Consider the following 8,950-nt stretch of genomic DNA (forward strand, 5'->3'; position numbering starts at 1 on the left):
AACGTCAAATATTTCTTGTAGCTCTATCTATTGACTAAATATTGCGTCAAATTGGTCTTTGAAAGGTCGTTTTCAATGTCCTCACTGTTCTCAGTAATTTTCTTACATACAGAATTCAATCATTAATTCCTAACAATCCAAAAAATGTATTGAAGAAGTTTTAGTCAACACAGTATTTTAAATTTAAGTATGATAATAAGGGATCACTAAGAATATCCTATATCAAAGAGAACGAACTGATACACGTGGCGAGTGCCAAGTATTTGGTTACTGTGTTTTTGTCTGGCTATTAAATGTAATTGTCACAAATTATAATTTATTTAGTTCCAATGAAAATAATATTGTTTATTTGTGATTATAATTCACGTATTAGTCATAAAGAAAAGTAAATAAGTATATTTTCGTTCGCTTTATATCTTATTTTCAATTTTTATATATTAGTAAAGGTAATGTATACTTTCAGTACTTAGGTAAAATATATGCATAAGATGTAATGTATAAATTTATCAAATGTGAATTACTCGTATATATAAGTATATTTTCTGTGTTCGGTATTATATAGATAGAAAAACGTTATAAAAATTACTTGTTAAATTTAAAAAATAAAATATTCTATAATATTAGTATTGTAAGTACTTAAAAAGTTATATTTTAATAGCATCATACTTAAAAAGAAACAATAAATGTAAGTATGCCTTAAGCTTTAATAACAATTTTTCCCCATACATTTTAGACTTAACTTAAATTAATATACGGAAAATAAATACATAAGACTTAATTAAGTGCCTTGAACATCATGCTGACATTATATAATCATAACGTTGTATAAGTATTAAGATATAAATGTATAATATAATTAATATAATAGATACTTATAGATTGTATGTATAATGTTAACAATTTTGTTGTAAAACAAAATATATTTGACATTTCACAAAAATGCATTGCTTTACTTATATTAAAGTATTATCTGATTATAAGCATATTACGTGATTTGTGACTTTATTTCATTAACATTATTAAAAAGTATATCATGTTTATAACTATAAGTAGTTCCCTACCTATAACTATCTTATTGAAAATAATTTTAAATTGAATTAATTAATTAATGTTAATTTCATAAACTATACTGACAACATATTTTTTAAATAATATTTCATGTGTATCATTATATCTCTTACAGTCTTACTAAAGTCTTAAATACCTATATACATAAACATAATAACGTGAATATTTCATATACCTGCCTACTGGCTACTATTAATCACGTTTACATAATCAGGTTAAATATTATTAGATTATTAAATATATCAGGTCTTGTATTTTTAAGCCAAGTATAAAATATGTATATTGAAAAAATGACATGGATTTTTTTAGGCTTGGCAGTGTCATTCATGTAGTTTTAGCACCTCTGTTTCTTTATCCAGTTGGCTAGCGGTTCAAGCCATTGTTGATGTTAGATATATTAATATAATTATTATTGTTATTTTTATTTTTATAGAAAATCTTCATGTCCCACCGAAGAATGTTTTAAATAATTGTAAATACGACGAGGTTAAGCCTACACGGGAAACGAAAACCTATGGTTCGGAACCCGGAGGAATCAAGCCGAATTATGTATGGCCACATGGAAAATGGTTCATTGGTTTCGTCTCCAATGATCTCCCCGAAACAAATCGGTTTGATTAATAGATATACACTTTGACCTCACTTGTACAGTTCGTTGTGATGGCAAAATTGTATCACGTGCCTTGTCTATTTTATAAAAAAAAAAATCACCCTACTATTTATCAATATACCAACAAAACTACGGTAACCGTTAAAACGCAATGGTCTATCAATAAGACCATGTTTTCGAGGTCAAGATCGAGGTCTATAGTTTATATCATATTATAATCGCATGATAAATATATTATATTTACATAATATGATCTTAATAGATTCGATGAGTAATAACCCATAATTATATTTTATAATAACATTTAAACTTTAAAGTACCTAAACAGTTATTCAATATATAATATGCACTAAGATGTATGAGACAAACTGAACTTGTTTTAAAACGATTTATTTTCTTTTATTTAAAAATATAAACGCATAATCACTCTGCGATTTTATTAATATCAGTAGTACCTATCATTTAACGCATTAAAAACTTTTTGCAGTCATTTCTAACTTTAAAAGCCACAATACACAAAATATGTTATTTTGGTATTCACGAAAAATGCAACTCTGGTATTATAGGAATAAATGTGTCTAGTCCATGATATAGGTACGTCTGTACGATCGCAGAGCAATATGGTACGATGTAGGCAATGTTCCTTGAACGTTGTAATGACGTTTCTATATTATTGTATTCGTTCAGCTATAAAATATTGTATAGAGTTATCCAAAATTGTTTATATAATACTATATTTCCGGGCGGTAAACTACCTCCACTCGTTTTGAAATAGGTATACCCCGTGTTGCAATTTTGTGCAGATTCTACATTTTATACAATATAGAATATCCAATCGTCGTTTAGCCAATTTTCTTTAATCCACAAAGCTCAGAAATAACTTACAAGGATTATTTAGCTTGCAAAACGTTTTGAGTCGAATAAACTTGATACAATACCTGAACACGTACGTGCGAGTATAGGATGAATGTATTTAGATCATCAAAAGGATTGTGTGTTATGTAACGGCCAATACATTATTGTTTGTAAGTTAATTTTTATTTTCTTTCGGCAAACAATATAATTATTATTATAGGGAATATGTAGGTACACTATAGGTAGTGTATCAGTTTTTATTATACAGATTTATAAATGTTGTGTAATTCGTGATTAGCATATTGACAAATGCAGATAATGCAATTGTGGAATATTATATGGGTACAGCATTTAAGCATACGCACTGTATAAATAGACACACACAGTTGCAAAAATAACGTTAAATATTATATTTTATTTTTATTGGCGCGAGGTATATTTATTGTCTGAACTAAAATATGTGTCGTTTTGCTAATGGAAATTAATGTTAATGGAAAATAATAACAGCAAAAAATTAACTTTTGACATTAGAACGCAAAATCAGCAACTCGTAAAACTAACTTTGACAGTACCTTCACTGTAATTACGTGAATAATTTTAAAAGGTTGTAAATTATGAATATTTTTTGAATAATTTATTGTGTATTATAATTTATTAAATTGAGACAAATGATAAAGCTGCTGTACGTTTTGTAATTTAATCGATTTAAATATTATAAGTTCATTTTTATTTTATTGCAGAGTTGATCGAATATGAACGTGATTTCAATTATAATTAACTTAGTTCAGAATTTAAAATGCCAACAAAACTGACCTTGAATGTGTATTTTGAAGCATAGTCAAATCCAAAATAGCCTTCGTGCACAAGATACGTGCAAAACAACCTTTATGATCCAATAAAAATAATACATTTTTTTTAATTACCAACTACAACCAGTCTCGTCAAACAAAAAAATGATTTAAATACCTAAGCTACAGATTAAATTATTCATGTTGAATAAAAATCAAATTAAGAATATAATATGATAGTTCTTTATACACTCGTCCATTAAATTGTTAGTTACACGAATTTGATAAAACAAAGCAAGTTAGTGGTAGACATTTAATATTTTACATAATATATGTTAACATTTCCTTTATAATATTATAGTGTATATAAATTACGTGCTGTATATTTACTTATAATTAATTAAATTTTATGAGTAATTTCTATCTTTGTGTATAAAGAAAACATTATGTTTGGTTTTATTCATTTAATCACACCGTAAAAAATTGAAAATGTTATTAAAACACTATTACTTATTTTAACAAATTTAAGATCAATACTTGTTATGAGGCATATTATAAATGAGTATAAATGTAAAAAATATCCATGGGTCCATTATTTTTTTGAAATTATATTGATAATGATAATTTTGTTCAACAATTAATTGAAATTGATAACATTTTTATATAAGGGTAACTGAAAATTGTGAATTAAGCTTTTGATTGTATTTTAGGTTCACCATACATTCACTAACTTTGATAAACTAATCAAAATGTTATTTCTAAATAAAAAGTATTTTATGCTAATAGCATGGAAATGTAATTCATTTAAATATTAATCATTGTATGATTAGTATAGCCACATTATAAATTATGATCAAATTGTAATATTGTATAACGATTATAATAAGATTTCAGATGTCGGTCAAAATGAACGCATCAACTTATGGGTAACGCGTTATAATGAAATATATATATAACAGTTGAGTAGTTGACATAGAAAGTTATAAGACATTGAGAATATCAATTGTCATTTATTCTATCTTATTCAAACAGTGAAATTAAAACAAAATCACAAAAACCATTTAATATTCTAGTTCACACTCCGACCTTGACCAAAAAAAAAACTCGCAACTTGGAATTTATAAAATCCTTAAATACGTTATGCGTAAATAAATGTACGTTACCATCATGTGCGCGTATACCTAATATATTATACTACCATGACGCATACAATACCCCATCGTCCTGTCATCCCTTCAATATTTATACGAAATTCCGAATAACAATCGTAAACAATACAACATTGTTACAATGCAATCCGATCGGTTTTACTGTATTTAATGGCAATATATTATTATTTGAATATTTCGATAAAATAACGTTACGAGGATAACAAGGAATCGAAAAGATGCGATGTGACATATTATACAAATAAATGATAAACACCTACCGATTAAACTTCAGTTATTATTGTGAAATCGTTCAACGGCTCTTTCAATATTTCAACGAGCTCAATGCTTATTTTCAAATTTATTATTACTCGATACTTAAGATTTTCATTATATTTATAAATGCCCTTAATGATGTCATCGCGTGTGATTTGAATTTCGTCTCACGCATTCAATAGACGTGTCAGTAGCACTCACGATTATCAAACCGGCAGTTAATGAACCGGCAACTAGCTGCTACAATAAAACGAAAAATACCGCTCGAGGTCGTGCGCCTCGCGCAAGTTTATGTGACAAGAATATCGGCGCTTCTAAAATCTGCTGCCATATTATTATCTATTATTGTTTTTTTTTTTTTTTTTTTTTTTTTTTGGGTCACAATCCCAACCGTTCATGTTAGGCTAGCTTAGAAAAACGATTTTTTACAGGGTCAGTTTGTGTTTTAATGACATTTATATTATACAAACAAACATTCGACACGGAAATGAACAACACTGTACCCTTATACGTATTTCTAAAAATCACATTTTGGTCTAGTTGTAAATAGTTATCGGCACGTAACTCGGATATCAGTTTTATCGTAAAATATGTGTTTACAGCCACTATCTATATAGATTAAAACTGATGGAAACAATTTAAAATATATATATCTACGGATTTATCTTACAGAAATAAAAATACTAAGGTATTAATGTAAGTTGCTTTATATATTGTATGCTATAAATTAACGCAATTATTAGGTAGTGATTATTATATCCATTAAAATTGATTATTTATACTTAAAGCAAATATTTCAATAATTTTTAGTGGCTAATCGTGATAAAAAAAAAAAAAATTTAAAAAAAAACAATTCGAATGACGATGGAAAAGCATTATTTTTTTGTTTTATTTGTAATTTAATAAATGGAGATAAGCAGTTCATTCAAACCATTAAAGTTACATGAATACAATTTGCTTATATTGAAAAATTAAAAATAAATGTGCAACTTTATCTCAAATTATAAAAAACTTTTGAAATTCTAATAAAATAAATCCACTTAATAAGCCTTATGATAAAATTCCAGTAAATAAACAAATCCAATATGACTATATAACAATATTAATGTATTCATAATTTAAATTGATGTAGAGCTTGGTAAAAAAAATTATAAAAATAATCTCGTATTTGATTAAGGAGAGTACACAGATTAATCAAATACTAAATTAATAATTATTTTCTAAAACCATTTTACAATAAATAAATTGACTGTTGTGAAATTTCTCTTACCTTTTCAACAGTGATGAAAATCGAAAACAGCAATGTTATGTCTATTTTACAACAATATTCAACGAACAAATAATATACAAAATACAATTAAAATATAAATTTCACCCGTGTTGAACTATAAGATATAACAATGCGTAATGGATACCGAAGGCGACAATAACATCATAAAGTTAACGTATCCACTATACTGACCCAGCTCGTTGAGGTCTCCAACGTATTTATATTGTGGTTCACTAGTCACATTCATCTCTTCTTCTATAGGTAGAAATAGCCGGTACCCCCCGTGCGTCTCTGTAATTCTCCAGCTGTAAAATGTATGAATATTTAGCGAATACATTTTGTATGCATACAGAATTTATGTTGTTTATTATACACATGAGTAAATATAAGTTAGTCGATTTTTAATTTGTTTAAACAGTAACAAATATAGCGATTCAAATTCATAATAAATAGGTACACATCACATTATTATAATCTTGATTGTATATTATTAATATAGAAGTTGTTTACTAATAAACTGTTTGAAAATAAAATTTCGCACGCAAATAAATACCGACTAAATGACGAATCAAGTAAATATCACATTTTTATCATCAAATTAAAAATATGCATATATAGACATTTAATAATATTATAAAATAATATACATATGTATATAATATTGGTTTTAAAAATATTTAAATACAATTAATCTAATTCGCATGTATATAGGTAATATAAGTAAATTTAATGACTGTAAATATTGGAGAATCGACTATTTAGTTATTTACAAAATATTCTTACTCCTTTAAAAACTAAAATAGAATATTTCAATATAATAATATATTTTAAATTATTTAATCAACGATATATTCATTATTATATTGTAGTGATCCATAAACGTGTCATAAATATTATTTAAGAAAATTACTACTAACTAATTAAAATATTCAAAAACCATATATTATATTAAAACAATTATTATATAAATCAAAAATTATTTTTGTAGGTAGTTTTATATTTTGTTTTTTTATTATTTATTTTATAAATTAGTCATTTCTTTTTGAGTTTTTAATAAATCAATATATAGAATAATTATCCATCAAACTATATGTAAAATGTAACTAATTTATGTTATAAGTTTAAACATAATATTTTTATAGAGTTTGTATTTATATATTTGTTTATACATTGCAACAAATTTTTGTAGATACATTAATAAATAATTACACTTATAAAGATATTTTAAATTTTCAATAACTAATAATAATTAAACCAGCCACTCAGTTATATGCCTTAAAATATTATAAATCTTAAAATTAAAAATTATATTGCATGTGATTTTATTCAAAACTAAATTACAAAAAGTTTTAAAAGTCTTCCTTGGTGAATAATATAGAATGTATATTTTCATTTTTAATTAAAATTTATTGAACGTAAGTACTGTAGTTTTAACTTTAAAATCTCTTGAGATTAAATTCGGGATCAGAATTAATATATATTAGAAGCAATAAATTAAAAGTTAATCGGTGCAATTTTAACATGAATTATTATTAAATTAATTATTATAGTCAAACAATTATTAACGATGAAAAGTTTTTCATAGACTCGCGTTTAGTTTAGATCATTCATCGTCCTCGTGTTCAACATCAAAATTGATAATACAGTGTACAAAACTAAAAGACGAATTTTAAGATAGACCATAAAGAAAGACCATTGACCTCATACCTATTTACGAATAAGGATAATTTTTATACCTAAAGGCTAATATCATCCATACGAAATTATGCAAACAATAGTAGTCTTTCAAGTCATCGGCACACAACAAACACGGTCACGTTAAAAGATTAATAAATTAAAATATCAATAACAAAAATTAATAAAGGACGTTAGAGATTTATGAGAAAATTAAAACAACTATTAAAGTGCATTTAAGATTACGCGCAAACTTAATATGAAATAAATACACAATTTTTATTTTTTATTAATATATATTAGATGAAAAATATACATGATAATTAATACATCATTATTAATAATATTATTAACATGGTGATCATATTATAGAGTCATTATAAAATAAGGATATTATCCTGTTTAGTTTTAATGCTGCATGTAAAGTCTATACAATCGTTTAGTCTTAAAGTATTCTTACAACGTATATAGTTCACTTTTATTTAAAAAAAACCATTTTAGATTATGAATTTTCAACTTGAAAATATTTCACAGTAGATAACAGAAACTTTTACGCAAAACAAATAGCCGCCAATTCGATTTTGTTTTTTTTTTATCATAATACAAAAATGCTTAACTATAATAACCTGAATTAGATAAATGTTTAGCTAATTTACTTGTTTATCCCGGGAAGTACGAAACCATTAATCACATCCTTCAACTTGACTAATAACTTACTCATTTCCCAGTAATATTACATGAAATAATATATAATATTATATTATTGTATAATATATGCGATTGATTTTTCACAAAAAATAGTTCAATTTACTTTATAAAAAATAGAAAAATAAATTAGGTACTTATAACGAATTAAATATATAATAAAATATCTTTTGAAATATCTGCTGCTCCGCTGTCTCCGCCATCACTGCTCAAATACTTTTTCATCATGCACAATGATCTAGCATTGAATTTAAATTTAATACATCTCTACTATAATAGCGTTGATTAAATAAAAAAATTTTCACCCAAAAAAAAGGTCTCCAAGAAGAAGAATAAAATATCATTATTCCAATTCGTTATTTTCTTTGCTCATATTCTAAAACTTTTCATCATTGAATAAATTTGTATAAGTTGTATATTTTTCTATTTTTTTTTAAATTTACACAAAAAGTTTAATCGATTGTTTTAACTTGAAATATTGATATTATATGTATTAATATTAAGTACTAATAATTTATGCCATAACTTTATTGCATATTTTTTCTTATAATGCCAA

General features: G+C 25.1%; 1 protein-coding gene across 3 annotated transcripts in view; it reads right to left on the reverse strand.

Moving 5' to 3' along the window:
- The window catches only part of LOC107164783 (uncharacterized), a 31,939-nt gene extending 25,733 nt beyond the window's left edge, over positions 1-6,206 (reverse strand). For all 3 annotated transcript variants that reach the window (XM_089224115.1, XM_015512750.2, XM_015512732.2), the window contains exon 1: positions 6,016-6,206. The gene's annotated coding sequence lies outside the window, so the exon portion shown is untranslated. The remainder of the gene's footprint in view (positions 1-6,015) is intronic.
- Positions 6,207-8,950: the final 2,744 nt, after the last annotated feature.

This window comes from Diuraphis noxia, unplaced genomic scaffold (assembly GCF_037042655.1).
Source record: "Diuraphis noxia isolate RWA-SAM2 unplaced genomic scaffold, SU_Dnox_SAM2 contig0003, whole genome shotgun sequence".
Classification (NCBI taxonomy): Eukaryota; Metazoa; Arthropoda; class Insecta; order Hemiptera; family Aphididae; genus Diuraphis; species Diuraphis noxia.